At 37.7% G+C, this 22,579-nt stretch overlaps 1 protein-coding gene across 1 annotated transcript in view; it reads right to left on the bottom strand.

The window, feature by feature from the left end:
- Positions 1-21,485, bottom strand: part of HTR2C (5-hydroxytryptamine receptor 2C) — a 318,136-nt gene extending 296,651 nt beyond the window's left edge. Inside the window, exon 1 of the mRNA XM_004440506.3 lies at positions 20,934-21,485. The gene's annotated coding sequence lies outside the window, so the exon portion shown is untranslated. The remainder of the gene's footprint in view (positions 1-20,933) is intronic.
- Between the last annotated feature and the right edge of the window lie 1,094 nt (positions 21,486-22,579).

Below are 22,579 nucleotides of genomic sequence, written 5' to 3' on the forward strand. Positions count from 1 at the left end.
AAAACTGCTTTAATGAAGTATAGTTTACATATAATAAAATGTACATATTTTAAATATAGAGTTTGGTCAGTTGTGATGAAGGTATACATACCTGTGTAATTGCCAAGCCAATGAAGATATAGAATATTTCCATCCTCCTATTCCCCAACTCCAGGCAACAATTTTCTTACTTCTATCACTATAGATTATTTTTCCCAATTCCAGAAGTTCACATAAATGGAACTATACAGTACGCTCTTCCCCTTTTTCTATTTCTTCTATCCTTTGTTCAAAACATTTTTTTCTCCCTTTCACTGAGTTTTATTGAGACTATTTAAAGCACACATTTCCCCTTGCCTTATCCTGTCGATTTATTGATTTGTATTTTCTTACCTTTCTTTTCAAGTTACCGTGGATTCTTTAATACCTCAATCTTTGTCTAACATGATATGCCTTTTAAACTTACTGTGTGAAGTCAAAGAGAGCAATGGAGTGGACTATTGGTGACACTTGGAACAATGAATCAGAAGTCCAACAGAATGTGACAAACCAAAGGAGCAATTACAAAAGACAAAACCACTGGAGAACACTTTCAGATACAAAATGATGCATTGTCTATTGCATCCTCATATTTAACACAATGGAGATAACAAAAACAGTTATTTCTGGTGTGCATAAAGCATATGTACTTCAGAAAAAAAGATTAAAACACGTACTTGGGGATGTAAATAGGATCTATTTATATATTTTATTAGATGTGATAAGGTTGGTTGTTTTAATGGGAAGTATATTAAATAATGGATATCATATTTTGGGTAGAAGGTCCTAGTTTCTATATTCAGGTTTATGTGCTTTAAAAAACTTTTTGATGTTGGCAGCTAACATGTATACTAGTTGAAAGTTCCTACTAATGTGTTATGTGCCACACCACTATTGTAAAAGAATAGTGCAAGCCAATCAGAATGAGAGGCAGTTTTACTTCATAAAAATCCTCTGAATAGGTGTAATTTTAAGAAAGTGTGTTCCATATCAGAAATTTAGAAAAAACAGATGGCAAACTTTGAATCAACTGCTTCTTATGGCGCTCAACAGCAAATAGCATATACACACGAGTTTTCTACTCTAAATGCCTCCTTTCTGGAAAGGATAGTCATGATTGCCAAGTGTTGATTGGATAGAATGGAAAAAATGAAAGAAATGGACTAGAAATTTAACTTTCTTGGGTTTGAAACTTAGGTTTTCCTAATCAATTGATTTTGAACAGCAGTACTGTGAGGATGCCTTCCTTTTTACTGATTTTACAGTACTAAAATAAAATTGAGTAACAAAAAGGATGATGGAAGCTCAGATACAAAATTTTATTTTATTCAGAAGTGTGAAACAATTTAGGATTTAGCCAGATAAGTCAAGACCCTATTGCCTGACTTTAACCATGAATTTTTTGTTTATTTGCCAACTCCTCTTAATATAAAACAACTTCTCTGACATTCCCAGCAAGGATAACTGTTAAAAGTTTGCAGGTTCCTAGAATAAGAAAGCCTATAGAGATAGAAAGGTTTTTTGGTTGCCTAGAGTTGGGGGGAGGGGGGTTGTGGGAGAAGCTAGGGGAGTGGGGAGTGACTGCTAACCTGTATAGGGTTTCTTTTGGGGAGGATGAAAATGTTTTAAATTGTGCTGATGGTTGTACAACTCTGTGAGTATACCAAAAAACCATTGAATTGCATTGTATGCAAATAGTATCTCAATGAAACTGTTAAAAAAGATTTTGGGTTGAATCCATTACTTCAAATGAAAAATCAGATCTTAAAATAACTTTGAAAGGTTGTATTGTTAAAAGATATACTGGGGAATATATTAATTTCACATAATAATAGTGTAAACATTTATACATCTAAGAATCATGAAAGGCCATATTTTAATTAGAAATAATAATCCTAATAGCTGAAGCTCTGCACGTGTAAACTAAATGTGTCAACATTTTGTAATGATGTGGAAGCTGGAGCAGCACATTAAAAAGAAAAACTAAAACCGTGACAAATATGCAAAACAACTAAAGCATTATGAAGTCTTTTTTAATTGAATAAGATACATTCAAAGGTCAATTTTGTTTGTTTTTTTTTTTTTTGCAGGGAAAGATTCGTCCTGAAGTAACATCTGTTGCCCATCTTCCTCTCTCTTTTTTTTTCTCCCCAAAGCCCCAGTACAGAGTTGTATGTGGTAGTTGTAAGTCGTTCTAGTTCTTCTATGTGAGCCACCACCACAGCATGGCAACTGACAGATGGGTGGTGTGGTGCTGCCACCAAAAAGCAAACCCCGGCCACCGAAGTGGTGAGCACCGAATTTTAACCACTAGGCCATCAGGGCTGGCTCCAAGGGTCAATTTTTATTTGGCCCCTATCTCAAATCTACAAATATTCAGTGTTTATGTATAATAAGAATGATGCAAACTCTTCTATTTGAGATGACTCTTTTTAATCATTAATGTTAACACCAAACAATACTTTCCAGTCACTTCTCTGGTGAAGAAAATGTCATCTCTAAGCATCCAATAAATGGCCAAGTAACAGACACTCTTTACTATGGGCAAAAACCGTTTGATTTATTCACAGTTGATATTCATTAAAGGTTATTTGGGGGGATTCTGTACCTTGTTATGCAAGCTATTATCTTTCTCTCAGCTCTCTTTTTGTTTAAATTGTACCAGCATATATATAACTGATAATTTAAGTTAAAAAAAAGATTTTAAAGCTAATGAATTTAGAATTGAGTTAAAAACTAGTGAAAGATTCTGAATACTACATAGGCTTTTGCTCTGAACAGTATTTGGAAATTGATTCTTAAAATACTCTTAGATAGTAGGTGGGTTTGTTTGGTATGCTTTATTTTTATTAAAAACTATCTAATATTTACTCAACTTGAAGTGATAAGCTTCACGGTAAAAATCATGGGAAAAACTCAGTACAAAATATATTATCAATATGAAGTTACACACCAGAAGAAAACATTTTAAAGTTATAAAAAGACATAAAATGGGAGCCTTAAAATTTGACATTAATATGCTTGCATTTAAAATGCAGATGCCATGTTTAGATTTGAACTTGTTAAATTATGAAAATGTATAACTATTATATATGAAATTAGATTAAAATAGAAGCATTAATTATGTTGTGAAGATATAAAGGCAGAATGGAATTTCACAGCATATGGAGTCAAAATGTTTCTTGTGTTATTTTGACTGCCTTTTTTCCCCTAGTAAATGTGATTTGGGGGAACTTAAGGTGAATCTGTCTGGTCTTCTATTGTTTATTGAGAGTTTATTATGTGCTAGGTTCTGCATATACGTTATACATTATATCCTTGGAGCAATCCTTCAAGGCACAAATTATTATCCTCATTTTTTAAGATGAGAAAGCTTAGACCCTAAAACCTATTTAAACTATTCAACAAACTACCCTTAGAAGACTTGCTTACTATATGGTGAAGAGTAGACAGATAACAATATTAACCCATGCAAATATAACAATACTCTTCATCTAATCTTAAACACCATCTTCAAAAGCTTTAAGTTCATTTTTTTTTACCTTTACATACTCCAAATACTCTTAATCATGAAGATCTCCAATTAAATAATGTATGCCTGGTCTTTTTTTAAATATTATGATTCATTTCTTCCATTTTCCTATTTCTTTGCCAATGTCTATTAGATAACATTTTGCACACCTTTTCCATCTTTATTTCTACTAGTAAATAATAATTCTTTCACCTTTAAAAGTGAACTGAGATCTTTGAAAGTACACACATTCTTGGTTTGCAGAAGCTGCTATATGACTCTTGACTTGTCTTCTATTTATTTAGTTCTTTGAGAACATTGTCAGTGACTAAGTAAATTTTATACCAAGAGTAGATTTTGTGCTTGAGTATTTGGCATAATTTTAAAACTCAAGGCCGTTAATCAAGGTGCTGTGGAAAACGTATACACAACCTTTGTAGTTTGATTTCTGGCTCTACCTCATATTACCTACGTGTTTGGGCATGCGATTTAACTTCTCTATGTCTCCATCTCCTATTTATTATGGTGGTTGTGAGAATTACATGAGATATATGTACCTTGTCAAATGCACTAACTAGGATATGGTGCGGGCTCAGGACTTGTTAATTCCTTTTCCTTCCTCTCCTCTTTTTACTAGAAGTACCCATGATTTCTTCCCTGAACCACCTCCTACCTCAGAGATTCTGTTCTGTATTGACTAGATGGAATGGTAAATATAAATAACAATTTCAGTAATACTATTGTTTTAAAAGTTCTGACAAAAGGTTGAATGAATAGAAAATTGAAACCACTATTATTGAAAAGATTGAAAATTGAAACCACTATTTCAACCAAATACATTGAAGATTTTCTTGAGCTATGCATTTTCCTTCTGGTTACTGTTTCTTCTGGTGCACATCTAAATGAAAGTTAACTATTTAAAATTTGCTTACGAGACACGTGAAAGTTTCAATTTGGTTTCAAATCAATCCAATATATGCAAGGTGCAGATGCGAGTGAATAATGGAAGAATCACAGAAGTAAACAGACTTCATTGTACAAAACGTACTTTATTTTTTTACCTTTTAGATCATGCCACTGAACTCATTTGATTGTTCATATTATGATTTCATCCTTCACATACTCTATAGTTCACAGATTCATTGTCCTCAAAACCACATGAAGGTCATTGTTTTGTTTCTTTATAAAAATGACATCATGGATTAAAGCTGGAATTCCGTAGCTAGTGACTCATCCTTGCATTTGTACATTTTAAGAGACATAATTTACAGAAAGGAAGCATCCAGCTTTGAGCTGTTTCAAACTTCAGTTACTCTAACTAATTAAGAAATAAAGGTTAACATAAATAAGTGCACATGGCCTGTCAACTGGTCAGTCGTCTAATTTAAACCTCAAAAAAATGCTCTTATTTGTCTTTTTCACAATTCTTTTTCTCTTGTTGTGAATATATGTGTGTAATGTATATCATATCACACACACACATCTTTTACCTATATGTCAGTAAGAATAAAAGTCATAATCTTGAAAGTATTTACATACTTATACTAACTTTCTAATTATTGAAGCCAACAATGTGAATGCACTTTCTGTTCATTCTGAATTTATTAAGCATGACATGATTCTCAAGGACAGTATGATGTAGTCAAAATTTTAAAGGCTTTCATTTAATATGCCAAATAGCCTTCAAGAAGCAGTGAACCATGGTGGAAAAGAACTTGATTTCAGACTTAAGAGATTTGGGTTCTCTTTGTAAGCTTTGCCAATAATTAGCTGTGTGACATGGCACAAGTCAGGGACCCTCTCTAAGCCTTAATTTATTCATCTTTAAAATACAAGCAATATTAAATCTATTACAAATGTTATCAGTGTACTTGAGTTCTATCGCTTTATTAAAATGATTAGTACTTTGTGTGTTGTTGCTTTCATAACGTCATCCACGCATTTAGGAATTACAAAGTACTTTGCTATATTCCTAAAAATATCAAACTCCATAAATTATCTAATAAAAACGAATGACTCTTTTGGTGTTGGGAACTAACAGCCACTTGATTTTCAGACAATTGATATCTGAGAGTCTACTCTACACCCCATCATTTACTTGCTTGTAATATAAGCCAAAGTATAATTCAGATATCTAAGGGCTTGCTAAGAACAAATAATTCACATGACTCCTACCTTACTATTTGCATTTGCATTGTTCAACTAACCTAATCCATTACAGGACACACAGAAGGTGTAACTCACGTTTGCTGATTTATTTTTTAAGTCATTTAAGAGCAACAGGATTGAGCATGAATAACTCCAGACTCACAGAGTTTTTTTTTTTTTTTTTTTACAAAAATATTGTTCATCTTAAAATTTCTGAGTCAGTACAAAAAAGATTTGGTCACTATATGCTTAGGTGATAGCGAAAAAGGCACCTGAGAGAGTTTATCCAAATTTGTATTCCTTCCTTGGGCTTTGGGGCAAAGAGGTTTTGATAGCAGTATTTTAATTCCATACAATCTCTTTTAACGTCTGTGTCAATCTTCCTCTATTTTGTATGTGGGTCACCACCTCAGCATAGCTGCCAATGAGTAGTGTAGGTCGGCACCCCAAACTGAACCCAGGCCGACGACGTGGGGCACGCTGAACCTAACCACTAGGCCATGGGGCTGGCCCCCCATACAATCGCTTTTTTTGTTTACTCCACTCTCTGAAAGTTCTCTAAGCTTAACAATGACCCTTTTCTGCCAAATCCTTTATGTCAAGTTCATATACTGGATCTCCAACTAGTCTCCAAACTAAATATTTTTTCCTCTTCTGGGAGGCCCTGTAGTACTCAGTCAAATGTTTTGCACAGAGCAGAACCTTAACAATCATTGAATGTAATTATGTATAAAGTCGGGAAAAAAAACTGAGAGTTTCATTTTGAGGATTCTGAGATAAATATGATCCTTAGATATTCCCCAATGCTTTGAGTAATCAATGTTTAATGTTTGGACCTCTGCTCTTTTCTCTCTACAACTTTCTCTCCCTTGGAAAGTTTTGAAATTCAGCTAAACCATAGTAGTATGGATTGCTCCAAATTCTTTTACCTCCAGGCTTGACCTGTCTCCAGAGATCCAATATCATATTGTCAGCTATCCAAAGAACATCTGATGATGCATGTTTCACCATTATCTTAAATATATTTGAATCAAAGGCTACTATCTTACCCACAGTAACTAGTTCCTAATTTCTTTTCTCACACTGAAACATGAACATCTCTCAGTCTTTTGGAATGTTTTCTTTCATCTGTGTCAACTTAAACCCTAGTTATCCTCAGGCTTCAGTTCAGTTCCTATCTCTTCCAATAAAATTCCAATAAATAATAAAATTAATTATTTCTCTCTCTTCATTTGTACATGGCACATAATTTAGCACTTCACTATATAATGTCTCAATTTTTGTTGCATGTCTGTATATTTTATCTTACCAAATAAAATGTAAATTCCTTCATGGTAGGAATCACACCACACAAAAAATGATCATTAAGTACTGGCTTGACAATTTTGTGACTCTAAGAATAAATGCTATGTTCTCTGCCATGTTTTTACAATGTCAGGTGTAATTAAGCTTCAAAAAATATTTAAGTGGTGATGATGATAGAAATTTACATGATTACTCAGCTAGATCTAGAGTAGGCTTGAGTGTCACAGGTTAAAATCTGGCTGAGGACAAAACTTTAGATAATTCTTTTGAAATTATTTTATACCAACACAAATGGCATAACTTTAGATTCAGTAAAGATGATAACAAAGGAACTAGATATTATTTTCAGGGAGGAAGTTATTAGAAATCAAGATAGAACACAGAGAGTAGTCATGAACAAGCTATAAACAACCTTTCCTTTTCTCCTTCCTACTGATGGTGCTCAGGGCAAGCTGCCCCAGGAAGCACCACTCTGGTATGCGGATTATTTCGAGCTGAAGACAATAAGGACTCAGAGAGCTCAGGAAAAATATTTGAGTTTCCCCTCCCAAACTGCCTAAAGAATTTAAAACCAAAAAATCTGTTTTAGGAAGGGGTTATTATCATGACTGCTATAAAAGATAATTTAGGATAGAGGTTACAATAGAAAAGGCACCAACAAGCCCATCTTATCGGGAGTTCTGTCTCTCTGGCCACATTCTTTGGATGGTCCTGCGAGGAGTTGTCAGACAATCATTTACAAGGGAAGTCTCCATTTGTAAAGGTATCTCCCTCTCTGTATTGGGAAAAGGGGGGGGTGAGCTCATTTCTAGTAACTTATCAATGTGGAAGATGAGGCCTTGGGGCTGTATAATAAACCTTACTCTTGTTTACTGTGCTTTAGTGGTAATCTCCTGTAACTGACTCCCCTCACCCCCAAAATCCTCCTTTGTCATTGGCTGAAAATGATATTTAAGACGAGAATTTCTGCTATTGTGTTGAGAAACGCAGTGTCTCTGCTTTCTCCCATGTATACATGTTATTAAACTTGGTATTATTTTCTCCTGCTAACCTGTCTTGTTGATTATTTGGCCAGCCAGAAGAACCTTAAGGGAAAGGGCAGAGGGAGATTCTCCCTCTTCCCCCGACACTACCATCTGAGGTCATCCTTAAAGATTCAAGAGTTCTAAACATAAATACAGTGAATTGAATACTCCTCATAAAAGAAGAGTTCTGATATAAGGAAAAAAAGATCATATGAAATCTAATTAAAGGCCTCTAGATGAATATCTGTCCACATATTTCTTTTTCTTCTGAAGCCCTTTATAAAGTAATAGCTTACATATCCAATTAAATTTAAGAATGTGTTAAAGGAATAAGACAATTTCTAATCATGAAGCACAATCATAAACTAAGCGTTGACAACATTGATATTGGGCAAGATATTCACGAACTCTTATAGAGGGTTTGTAGCTGCAGACAGTATAATTTAAACTACCTAAAAATGATTATGTTTAACTTGTTATAACCAACGATGTCTTAAATTTACTTTAAGTAATAAAGACAAAAAGAAGAGACATTTTCACTCATTCAGTAATCTTTAAATAATGAATTATTTCAAATTTAGGGCACTGGAGTGAATGGAAAATGACAAGATCAGGGCTCTAAGTGAGGATTGGCTTTAGCTTGTTTAAGGATTTCTTATGTAGTTGCAATGTCACGACCATTATCTTCTGGGCTGTAAAAATCAACTACCTGAGCATTACTATTTGACGTGGATTTTCAGAACTAGAAAACTGTTGGAATTTTTTTAAGATTGCAACATTTGAAATGATCTGGGGCCAGCCCCGTGGTGTAGTGCTTAAGTTCAGCGCTCTCCACTTTGGTGGCCCAGGTGCGGAGCTGCACCACTCGTCAGCCATGCTGTGGTGGCGACCCACATACAAAATAGAGGAAGATTGGCACAGATGTTAGCTCAGGGCTAATCTTCCTCAAGCAAAAAAAGAGGATTGGCAACAGATGTTAGCTGAGGGCGAATCTTCCTCAGTAAAAAAAAAATAAGAAATGATCTTAGTAACCATCTAGTCTGATTTACTTTTTTAATAGGTGAGTAAATAGAGGCTCAGAAAAGACTAGAACCAGGTCATTTAACTCTAAATTTGCACTATAAAAACCTTTTCCCACACTGCTCATGTGGTTTTATATATTAATAATTCAGCAAATATATATTGAAAGAACCCACAATGTATAATGATGTATGCAGAGGGTAGTTGGGGTGGAGGTATAAACATGAATGATAAATAATTTTGTCCTATGTGAATTTATAATCCAATAGGAAAGACTCAAATTAAAAAATGAGATGATGCATATAAAACTTTAAACACCATGACTGGTACATAGGAGGCCCTGAAATTTAAAAAAACAAATAACAGCAACAACATGCAATACAATGTGCTAAGTATTGAAAACAATAATGTCTACTTCCTTTCAAATTTGAAATTCAAATTCTAGTATTGTTATGCACACAGGTGTCAACCTAGATGATTTTTTTTATATGGCCAATAGTCTTTTCACAAAGCATATACACAATCATAGCACATTTGAATTTTAAGCACTGTTTTTTGGCCTTTTAGTTTGCATAATACCCTTCATCTTCCCTCCACCCCCTTCCTTAGTAAAACAGTACATTTTTCTCTGACTTAAGCATGAGACTGTCTGCAGTCATTTCCCAATGTCACCCATTACCTGGAGCTCATTACTTCATGACCCATCCTGTAGTCTTTTTATTTTATCTTGGCATTTCACAGCAACTTTGGCATCTGGTAGCTATTAACCATACATATGCTCTGCCCAGGAGTTGGGCAGCATTATTTTGTGCCATTTTGGTGGGAATAGGAGATGTGCAGAGTTCAAACATGGAATTGGGGAGTTGTCTGAAGCGAGATTTCAAGCATGAACCCTAAGATTCTGTAATCATAATGGGAATGAAAAAAGGGACACATTTGAGCAGCATTTTGTAAAAATAATTCAGAAGCTATATCGATGAATTTAATTGAGAGTAGATGGAGAAAGGTGATCCAAGAATGGCTCCAAAGCAGAAAGAACAAGCGTTATTTCAATTATCATGAGAAAGTAAAGAAACTTGGGAGAAAGGGTAGAGTATTTTTAAAAACTTCCTAACAATGTAAGTGTTTTCATAATGTAGTTTATGTATTACGTTACAGAAATAACTGTACTTTTAGTTGATCTTATTACTTCACTCTGAATCCAGAGACTTAGAATACCCACTATGGATATGAACAAATTTGGCTGCTCTTCTGAAAATGGTACTTACCCAAAGTAAAGTACAAAACCAAAGTAAAAAAAAAATCAAATTACTTTATACCAACGTATTAACTTCTGAGGTTTTCAAAGTTTTTAACTTTTAAATTCTGACTATTTTCATTTCAGTGGTAAAACTTGTGAGAGTTTTCTCCATACTCTTTTCCCCATTTTATATATTCATATGATTTATGTCTCTAGATTTGTAACATTAGGGATGTAATGACCTCAGTGGTTTCTGTATTCTTGTTTGTAACAAAGAGGTTGTTTTGAAAAACGCTTATAGACAGATCACCTAGTACAACTCTCTCATTTTATAATTGTAGAAACTGAGGCCCAAGTAGAGCAAGTGACCCACCCATTTTTCCTTCATTCATCCTGAATGGGAGGGTAGGAAAGAGAGAAATCAATGTGTCTGTACCATAAATTGCAGAACTGTATTATTACATGGAATTGCCTCTTTTTTTGTACATTTGCCTCTCTTTGATTATTTATTTAGCACTTTAGTACTCCTAATGCTTGAGGAAGGTAAGAAGGTCACAGAATTCTTCTTCCCTTCTTCTTGTATTACATAAAGGATTACGCTTAATCCTGGAGTACTACAGGTACAGTAAAACAGTCCTATCAGGGGAATAGTTAAGAAATGTTTTAGTATGGGTACATATCAGATGGAATTGCCTTTTCTGTCTAATGGGATTATTAGCTTCTTTAGGGAAGTATTGTGTAATATGTGTATCACCTCTCTTAACATTCAATAAAGCGTTGGGCATATGGTAGTCCCTCCACAAATACTTGCTGAAATTCCCTGATTCTTACAGGTTTTTTATTTACTTTCACATTATTGTTGACTAATTTGGCAGATAAACATAGTAAATTTTGTAAATTTATTTACAAAAATTTAGATAATTGGCTGAAGTTTTGCAGTAGAAGCATGAAAAGTTGAGGTAGACCATTATCCAATGAGAGGAGGGTAATGAACCTTCAAACTAGTGAATCTGTACTTTCTAACTTAAGATTTTTGGAGTGCAAAAGTCGTTTTATCAGACAGAAAGTATAATGGTGGCTGCCAGGGGCTGGGGGGAGGGGAGAGTGGGGAGTTATTGTTTAACAGGTATAGAGTTTCAGTTTTACAAGATAAAAAGAGTTATGGGGATGGATGGTGGTGATGTTTGTACAACAGTGTGAATGTATTTAATACTACTGAACTGTACACTTAAAAATGATTAAGATGGTAAATTTTATGTTATGTTTATTTTACCACAATAAAAATAATTTTTAAAAAAAGAAGTAACCAACCTAATAAAAGATACCTTCCCAAGGGAGGAAAAAAAGAGTTGTTGTATCAATGAATAGTTTTGGGGCTTCTAATTCTACCATACATCATAAATTCTTTTCCATTTGTATAGCAATTTTTTTAAATAGATATAGAAGCATGATGAAAAGACTAGAGAAATAAATCTATTGAGAAACCAGATCATTTCTGCTTTCTTGAAATTTGATTTTAAAAAAATATTTGTTGGAGGGATACCAGATCCTTTTTGTTTTACTTCCACCAAGAATAAAGTCATCAACTTCTCTCTGAATCAAATTTAGACTGATGTTACATTTAATAATATAAGACATGGGAGTCCTCCCACTCCTGTGGGAGTCAGTGGCTAACCAAAAAAATGTGAAAACAATCTATCTACAAGCCACAAAGCATTAAATAAATTTTAACTGTTATTCTAATCTAATATAAAAAAACTAACAGATTCATGATTTTATCACTCAGAGCAATTCATTAATAGTAACCTCTGATTTCCTATGGCATTATAAAAATGAGGCAATAAAGCTCTTGTTTACGAATTTATTTGCGGCAAAGGCATTTGGGAATTATTATTTTAAAAAGAAAAAGTTCTGCTTCACTCTGAACCATCAATCCATACCAAGAAATGAGTGTAGATCTTTGAGGTTACTAATTAAAGGCTAACTAACAAGAGAATTCTACAGCCAGAATGCAGAACTGACCTTAATCTTTGATTATATCTTTGCAGACATGTATGTGGCCAATAGAATGGGGTGTAGTGCTGTCTCTCTTTCACATATATATGTATATATATACACACACACATATGTGCGTACAGTCATGTGTTGCTTAACGACAGGGATATGTTCTCAGAAATGCATTGTTAGGTGATTTTGTCATTGTCCAAACATCATAGAGTGTACTTACGCAAACTTAGATGGTATAGGTTATTACATACCTAGGCTATACGGTACTAATTTTATGGGACCATTATCATGTATATGGTCTGTTGTTGACCGAAACACCATTATGTGGCGCATGAGTGATATATATAACATGGTATATTTTGCTGTGAAATGGAAAAATAAAACTGTATATCATAGGGCTAAGCTTTAGCTAAATTAGTTTTAAGAAGATTTATCATTTCTTTTTTTTTTTTTTTTAAAGATTTTATTTATTTTATTTTTTCCCCCCAAAGCCCCAGTAGATAGTTGTATGTCATAGCTGCACATCCTTCTAGTTGCTGTATGTGGGACTCGGCCTCAGGATGGAGGGAGAAGTGGTGCCTCGATGCGCACCCGGGATCCGAACCCGGGCCACCAACATTGCAGCGCGCGCACTTAACCACCAAGCCACAGGGCCGGCCCCAGATTTATCATTTCTTAATTGCTCTAATCGTTTAGGGAAATTGTGTCAGAGAAATCTGTTACTCTGCTAGATGCTATTGTGCAAGTGTGCTAAAAATTGTACTTTAGTTCATCCTTTATCTTCTTTCACCTCTACTTTAAGCATCGGAACATACATTCCTAGGAAGATAGATAGATAGATAGATAGAGAGATAGAGAGATAGATATAGAAATATGTATATATATGGCAACACAATTAATAAAGATACATTAATTGTTTACCTACTACAGGCAAAGAGTTTGCCATATATGTGGGCTAGTCAGCAAAAACTTTAGGCAAGAGGTGGGGCTTGAAGTAGACCTTGAAGACCAGGTAGAATTTAGATAGATTTGGGAGGAGGACCTTATACCACAGTACTGGACTTCTCCAATCTTACTCTAGTATTTCTAGTAATAAATTACTGTTGAATCACAAATCATAGTTTTTGTGTTATTAAAATGGAAGTAATAAATGGAAGTAATCGGTTTGGTTTTGGTTTTTTTAAACAAACTTTAAAGAAAGTCTTTAAACACACAGCATTTTTGTAAGTATGTTCTTTTTAACCCTCATCAATTTTTGTTTAAGTATTGTACTCTGATACAGTCTTTCTACTTGAGCTCAAATCAGTAAACTAAAAAACTGACAATTGCTTTTTAAAATACTTATTTTCCGAGTCATAGTTATCACATTATTTCTCCTGATGCCAGCGTGAAGAGGTAATATACGGCAAATGGGATCAGACAGCACTTCAAACCTCTCTGATACACGATTTTTAATGATAAAATCATTTGATTTTTATCATTAATGATAAATGATAAAATGATTTTTAATGACCCTTTGTCACTCCAGTCTCAGACTTCCAGAACTTCAATTTTCCTGTTAGAATTTCAAGTAGGCAACTTTGTATAAATGACCAAATTCGAATAGCCTTTGTTGTGGTGTCATGTATACGACAAACCACACGCACTTATGTGTCCAACTCACTGTAGTAACACTTGACCCTTTCCAGTCATCGTCTCTATATAATAGTGTTATTTCCCTGATTTCATTTCAGTCTTGAAATGATCTCTGTAACTCCCCTGAGCTTCACTCAGGCTTCCTGTCCCTCAGTCCCTCAGCATTAATGGTACTTTCTCATTTGCTCTACTTTTTTATTAGTAGCTGAATCTCCAGATGAAATGTTACATGCCTATCTTATCACCTTGCCAAGCAGCATATTAATGATTAATGGACACTGTCAGTAATAATATCCTCATGTTCACGTGCAAATCTATTCTATCCAAAGACTAGTGGCTACAGTATGAAAGAAAAATTAGCCAATTCCTAAACAAAGGCAGTAGAGTTTACTGCTTAACAGCATGGCCTCTGGAATCAAAAGTGCCTGGCTTCAAGATTGGTTTTGGCCATTTAGTGTGAGCGGATTACTTAACCTCTTTGTAGTGCCTCAGTTTCCTCATGTGCAAACTGTATATATTAGTAGTACGTTCTTATGGTAATTGTGAGGTTTATATAAGCAAATACATGTAAATCTCTTAGAAATGTGTAGTACATAGTAATTTTTAACATATAACAGCTATTATCATCATCTTTTATACCTCTTTTATGAAGGATAATTACTTGCTAACTTGGGCAAGTCTTCTGACTTTGATTATAGGAAGCTGTACATGAAAGTATTGAGTAAGTCTTGATTACTGAGATAAAATGAGAGCTATGTGAGTTTAAAATACGCTTATAAAAAGGTTTGAACACTGGCACATTTACTCATGGGCATACTAATGACTTTAAAGACAACAGCCATGTTTTATAAAAATGAAAAGATATACAGAACCTAAGTCAGTTTGTTTACTGCTATTCTTTTCTAGACCTTAGTTGATATTGTCTTTGGTTTCAGCAGTGTTTAATTTTCATTTTTTAAATTTTTATGTTGAGTCTACCCCCACATCCTGCATTATAACGCTGATTCGACTCTAAATGCTCACCATCCCTTCCTCACTCGCAATCAAGCCACTTCATTTTCTTTGGAAGGCCACACTCACTACTCACCTTCATTTTTTCCATGCTCGGCTACCCACCTCATACAGTAGTTTGGGCTGCCCCAAGGTGCCTTGAACTAACTCTCTATGCTCTGCTTCCTCTATTACTCACTCTTTTTTATCAGAAATCTACTTCCCTAATTGTCCACCAGAGGAAACCATGTTCTTATAATCTCCTGAACTTGAATAATGAGAAACATGTTTAAGAATTTAGGACAGATGAGATGGCCATTGCTGACCACCTATATACACACAATGTTTTTCTATGTGCCAAAAGAAACTCTGATAGAAGAGTGTGATTGGGCATGGGAGGGGGAATAGGCTCATGAGAACATTTAATGGAAAACGGGTCAGAAGGAAAGTGTGGTTATTTTAATAACTAACTTGAAATGTATTATTAACAGTAGCCTGTCACAAAGGATCTATCTTTCAATATAAGGAAGACTAAAGAAGTTTCTATGTGGAGGGCAAACAACCAAAAGGAACCATGTAAGATACGGCAGAAAGAGAGGAATATATTGTGAATGAGATCTTCAGGATATGGAAGAAAATGGGATGCTGTGCACAGATGGAGAAGAATAAAGGTATTTATTTTTCTGAAGCAAAGCAAAAGAAGTAAGGATAGATGTAATAAATAAATGTCTAGAGGTAGAGGAGAGGGAAGCTACTGAAGATGATATCTTCCTTATACATCTCCTTAGCTTCTGTTTTCTCTGTGAAGTGTGAAAGTAAGATTCCTGAAATTAGGGGATATGGGAGTGGAATAGAGGAGTAGAGAAGAGTGGCAAAAGTGTGGAACATGTGTCTAGCAATATACGAAAGGGAGTTAATATGTAAAATTGGCGTGTAAAAGGATTGCTGAGCAGTATTGAGAGCCCAGCTAAGACTGGAGACTCAAAATGTGTAGTTTTGTTAGTTTTCTTCATTAATGCTCAGCAATCAGGGTAGAAAATAGGATAGATTAACTCAAAATAGTGGAGGTAAAAGGTGGGGGCAGTGGAAGGGCAATGAAGAGTGTGTATTGGGTGATGATGAGAGACATTGACATGACCGGCATGAGAGTCAGACTAGGAAGAAAATAAAGCCAAGAGAGGGCATTATAACTAAAAGCTTTTGGAAGGGCCCAGGAAGTCTTGATGAGGTTGAAGAGCAGATACAAGGGAAGCAGAGGTGGGAGGGGGGAGGTACTGAATGTCATAATCTGAGGGTAGTATTTCTGAACTTAAAATTTTAGAAATTGATGCAATTTAGGTGTGTCCATGGGCCTGAAGCTGAGGACGATGGAAAAGTAGAGGTCAAGGAATTTTGAGGCTAGACAGTTATTTGGTTATCTTCATGGATACTGAAGTCCCCAGAGAATGGCAAAATTAAAAACGAACAGTAAGAAACAGTTAAGTGCCAAAAATTTCAATGAAGGTATAGACAGCAGAGACAAGAAGAAAATGTTTGAGTGGTGTAAGCTTCAATAAAGGGTTGTTTAAATAAAAATAGAAGAGACATGTTCTAGTGTGTTGGAAGTAAAACAAAATGGAACTAGGAGAGTTTCAACCATAACTTTAAGCCCTTACATATGAAGGAGTGATAAGATTCATGAATTGGGGAGAGGTAGAGGATAAGAATTAATTCATCTCCTTTTGAGAGATCTGTCAGGAAGTAGGAAAGCTTCTATAGGAGTAATCCAAGTAGGAGAAATCCAGGTTTTGGTTAAGGTAAGGAGGTGGAGGAAGTGTGCAGTGAAAAAGCTGAGGGTCCCTACTTTCTAGTACATTGCTATCCAAAAGAACTTCCTGCAGTGATGGAGACGGTCTATATCTGCACTGTCCAATGGGTAGTCACTAGGCACATGTGGCTGTTGAGTAGCTGAAATGTAGTCTGTGAGACTGAGGGACTGAATTTATGATGTTATTCATTCTCAATTAATTTAAATTTAAATAGCCACATGTGACTGGTGGCTGTTGTACTGGACAATGCAGTTTTAAAGTCTTTCTGATAGCTGTCAATAAATTTATGCTTAGTTATTAACAGCTAATGATAAACATATTTTATCCCTCTAAGTGGATATTTGTATTTAAAGGAAACAATGACTAATAAAATATTAAAGAAGGAAATTCCTGAATGTAGAATTTCAAGTGCTGTGGAAAACCATGAAGGCTACTAGTTTGGGGGCCAAAAGGCCTTTCTAGTGCTTCTCAAATTAGACCATGAAAGTAGTTGTCTATGAATAAGGTTAACCCTAATTAACAAGGTTGATTTCATTAAATGCCAACTATATGTACAATGTTGTAATAAGCAAATATCTTAGTAAACTGCTGATGGCACAGTCTTAACCATAGCTGAAAGGAGGAAGGAATAGATAGGATGAAGTAGAGATGTTGAGTACAGGGAGACAAAAACATCATTAAGATTCCAGCTCATGTGCATCTTATTTGAAATCCTGCTTTCACTATGTCATTTGTGCATTAAAATGTCAGAAGTGACTGCCAAAGAGTTGCTGCACGTGAGCATTACTACTAAATCTGCTAGTGACTGGTTAAATGATGGTGCAGCTTAACCTCTTGGTTGGTTTCAATGTTATTTGTCTAAAATGGAAATTACTAGGCTGTTTTGCAGAAATTTCAAGGAAGTCTTAAAATGTTTTGAAGAAAGGCAGTGATGGAGTGATTGATTGATGGAACACTCATTAAGATGGTGATCAGCGGTTTCTTTGTGCAATTCAATAGTACAGAAGTTGTAGATAAAATAACACAGGTATCCTGAAACAGTGACAACTATAATAAAAAATATAGTTTTGTGCAATAATTTAAAATTTTTAAAACGCTTAATATCTGTTTTACAACAATCAGATGGAGTTAATATATTGTTATACTAATATGTTACATGTTATATTAACATGTAACATATTAATATATATTATTATATTACAATAATATAATATGTTATTAACCCCAACTTATGGTCAGGTTTTCCTAGTTTGCTCATGGCTATCCAGGCTGTTAGTGGGACATAATTTACTATTTTTCTACTAGACAACACTAAGCTTTACCAGATGCTCTACTAAAATAATCTCAACACAAGTGCCATACATTCTCATTTTGTGAGGTATTCCACTGCTATAAAAGTAAGGTGGTAAGAGGTTCTTTAATGACACTGCCCAAATAGTCTGGAGCTTCTGGAACCATTACAACTTGGGACTTATTTGCTAGTGGGCTCAGCAAGCAGCCGCCTTCTTCAATCTCAAGCCTTGAACATTTTATTGAGTTGCTGAGGATACTTAATGTTGGTTACTGATAACCTCTCTCTCAAATTTTGTTTTAAATTTTGTGTTTCCTTTAGTTGGAGAGAAATAACTTTTAATTGAAGGAAACAGATGGAACAGTAAAACAATTGAGGTTTGATACAGGCTTCAGATTATTATTTAGATTCAGGTATTTACCAGCTAAATGCAGGAATATTCCTAAATAATTAAATTCCAAATGGTAGTGATAATCCTGCAAATCTAACACAATTTTAGAATTTGTTTTCCAGAGGAGTAATATACTATCTGTAAACTGCTGTGGGTCAGATGGCCATGTTGCTTAAACCTTTAATGGTTAGCCCAACATTATATCAGAGACGTTAGCCTTTTTAGACTTTACTTTTATTGCTAAAGAAACAAACATGTTCTTCCCAGGTAGCCTTGAAAGCACAAAGAAATATTTCTTATTCCATTGCCTTAAATTATTCTACAAGAATACCTTGAGAAATGGAAGGAAAAAATCCAATGGTATCAATAAAATGGGGATACTCTCTTCCTCTTCATAGGCTTGCTATGAAGACCATGTGAAATAATATATACATGTAATGCTCCTGGCTCCACGCCTGGCATCCAGTAAGTTCGCAAAAATGTCATTTCTCACCTTTCTTCCTATGAATTCATACTGCACCAAAGCCTGTTATTATCTGAAAAAGTCATCACCATCATCCATGACAGCTCTAGATAGAAGTCCATCAAGAAAGTATAGGAAGGGTTAATAACCCTCTCTGGGGTCTGCAGATAGAAAAACACTGTCTTTGTTGGCTTAAACACCCCAACTCCTACCTTGACATTGCAATCACAAGCCTGATCCACCTTCCGAATTTCAGGACTGGCGTTGGGCTTGTTGCTGTAGATAAAAGCTATTAGGAAAGAAATCGTGCGGACGAAAAAAATAAATATTTTATTTCCTCCCCAGGAGGATCAGAAGAACATATTTAAGGAATGAAAAATATAATTAAATATTCTATAACCCACCTCCCCAAAATACAGAAAAAATATTTTATTCCCCCCACTTGTGGGGGTGGGTAGATGACTCCCAAAGATCAAGGTATCATGGTGCAAAGAAACTCTACTCTTCTGAAAGGATGATATTCTCTATGACAAACACTGGAAAAGAAATGCAATGATCATGGTAGAAATCATTTTTTCTGTGGGGCACGTCAGTTGGCATTTTCCATTGTGTCTACACACACGTAGTCAACTGCAGTAACACCTTGTTTCTACCGTGTCCATATTCTGATTGTCAGAATGGCTGATGTGTAGATAAAATTCTTAATCAAAATTTAAACTCTGGAACCCAGATGTCCTTTTGCACCTCTGTGTGTAAGGTCACAAATGTCTGCAAACTGGGGAGCTCAGAGGTTACTTATTGCGCAACGTGTCCCCCAACCTCCATCATTTTAGCTCAATGCTATTTCCCCCAAGAGCGAGGTTCCCTCGGTTAGCCTGCCTAAAATGTACGTGGTGAGGGACATATGCACTTAGCGGCTCGGCAATCAGAGGCTTCTTTGGATGGGACTTGTGATGGTAAATATTAATGAAGAAGCTGCGCGGTACTGGCAGTGATTCTCAACCAAATTAGATATTCTCTTAGTGCCGAGTGTCGCCTGCTGAATTTGAGTGGAGGAGGGCTGTCGCTTAAAATAAAGGGGTCTCGAACACAATACAAATGTTTGTCACCTCCGGTACCATATTATTCAGCAGGAAGCAAAAGGCAAAGGGCAGGACGCAGAAAAGAAACAGACACAGACACGTTTTGCAATGACGAACTTTATGTGGCGTCAGGAACGGCAACCTGTTCTCACGTTTAGTAATTCCCAGGCACGCTGTTAAGACTGCTTGTCAGCTTAAACTGAGCAAAGGAACCGGAATAAGAGGCAGCGCTGGAGACTTCTCCGCAATCCTTTTCAAAATATAAAGCTGTCACCAAGTGGCTTAGGTAATAAAAAGGCCTGCTGTATGCCCTTATACTCTCCTCTTAAACTTACGTGACCATCAGCAGCGCTGTTCAGATTCAGCCAACAGCTGTTAGACCAAGACACAGATCCGCAGTGTTTATCTCCCCAGAGTTACCGGTGTTCACTGAGACCCTCCGAAAATTAGGGTCGGTTTTCAATGAGAATATAATAGAAAATCTTTCGCCCCCCTCTGTCCCCACTGTCCCAAGCCTCGTGCCCCCTCCCACTTGCCCAAAATCGGATTTCTTATAAACGTAGCCCATACCCTCAATTCAGTTGCACCTTCTGCATCCTAAATCTTTGCCCAGAGACACTCAACGTTCAGTCTCCCTCCCTCTTCTCTCACTTCTTGAGACCCCACGCCCGCCTTCAGTTTCTCTCTCTCGTCCCAGGCGCGGGGTTCTAGAGACCCTCGCCTCCGCCCAGCACCTTCATCTCGAGTCCCCGCTTCCCAACCTTCTTCGAGACGCCGGTGCTCCTCTCGTGGAACCTAAGCCCCTCTCTCCTCCCAGAGACCCCAGTCTCCCTGCGATCTGCGCGTTCAGAGTCCCTCCCTAGTCCCCCCTCCGCCCCGCCCGGGCCAGTGCGGTCCTGCAAGCTGCAACCATCCGGGACCTGTCCCCGCTCCCCACCCCATCCCCCGCCTAAACCATTAGGGTCTCGGCTAGCAATGCCGCCTGGGGCTCCAACTTACCACAAGCGTCCGGGAGGAAGACAAGGCAGCAGTCGCCGCGGCGGCAGCTGGACGAGAAACGGACTCGGCTGCAATCGCCCAGCGGAGCCCCTGGCAGTCTATGCGCTGCGCTGCGCTGCGCGCCGCAATCTCGCGCCTCGGCGGAGGGAGGGACGGAGGGAGCTCGGCGCGATAGGAAGCGCCGGCAAGTCGACCTCCTCGGGGCGACCCTGCGCCCCCGGACAGGTTTGGCCGGTCTTGCTCCGGTATCTTACTCTAGCTTAGTAACTGACCACCTCCAGCATCTCTGCACTATTCGCGTCTTCTTTCTTCTTCGATGGCCCCTAACTAACTACACTACTCTAAACGGACGAAGGCCATCACGCGAGCGCCACGACGATCTCGACGACTCCGACGACAAGGTGTGCAAGAAGAGGGAAGAAAAGTTCATATGCAATCGCAGGTAAGAGACAGGCAGGCCTGTGGAGCAGCCAAGGCTGGCAATCTTGCTGCTCCAAAGGCAGGATCGGAAAGATCGGTGCACCCGAGGAAGGGAGCGTCCTCGGCGAGCACCAGAGCTCCTACCCTGCGCTGGTGAGGCTGCACAGTGCTCTTGGGCCAAACGCGGGGTGAGGGGCGGAGCCAAGAGCGGCCAATCAGCTCTCAGGGTTACACTGCCCCCGGCCTGTTTGGACCAGTCTCTTAGTGCATCCGGAACCCGCTGGCAGGGGGCGCGAGACCCCATGGTGGTGGTGGCCCTGGTGATTAACTTGATTCATGAGGCCTGGATACTGAATGGAACCGGGGTCAGTCATGGGGGGAGGGTCTCAAGAATGCACCGTTAAGGATTGAAAGAACACCCCTACCCAAACACACACACACCGCTACCTGAATATTTCAGTTCAATACTTCTCAAGTCTTGGAAGTTCCACTGAGCTTTGAAACTCCCTCCGAGGGTCTCGGCTCCGACTCCTGCCCCTTTCCTCAAGAGGAGCAACTGAGGCATTCACAGGGCCCAACATGTTTAGTGCGCAAAGGCCATAGCCCTGTTATAAGGCCCCCTTCCCCAGCCTTGTCCCCAGCTCCAAATACAGAGAAGGGAGAAAGGAAAGCCCTTGGCCTTCGTACCCCAAGAGGGCACAGTTTAGTTTCCTTCTTGACCCCACAGGCCCCCTGCTAAGTGCTTAGAATTACACCCTGAAGGCAGCTCCTTCCTGTTTCTGAGGTGAGACTGCACCTCTGTCTCTGGCACAGAGCGTAGAGCCCACAGGCAGTAGGTTGCCCAGACGCTGCGAGGGCTGCCATGGCATGGTCAAGGCATCAGGGCAAGGGGTGAACCACAAAATCTCCCTTTTGGCAACTAATGAGCTGCAACCCCGCAGAGCTCTTCTCCATGGGCTCCAGTGCGCCTGACAGGTGCCTGAGGGGTCCCGGTTGCAGCACAGAGAAAGGCTGTCAGGGCGTCCCTGGCGAAGACACCTCGGAGGCACCAAGACCAAGCTTAGTAGCGTAGATGTTCCCACCGAGAAAGGGAGCAGAGATTTCTTCTAAAAGAGAATGGGAGTGGGAGGCCTCAAGTCTTGGCCGAGGCTCCGCGGCACCCTACCGAGGCACGCAGGTGGGAGAAGTGGGGACTGGCTCCCTGCTGGTCCAAGGTAGCTGCACCG

The sequence above is a fragment of the Ceratotherium simum genome, chromosome X (genome assembly GCF_057802395.1).
Source record: "Ceratotherium simum simum isolate JZ-2026a chromosome X, ASM5780239v1, whole genome shotgun sequence".
NCBI lineage: Eukaryota > Metazoa > Chordata > Mammalia > Perissodactyla > Rhinocerotidae > Ceratotherium > Ceratotherium simum.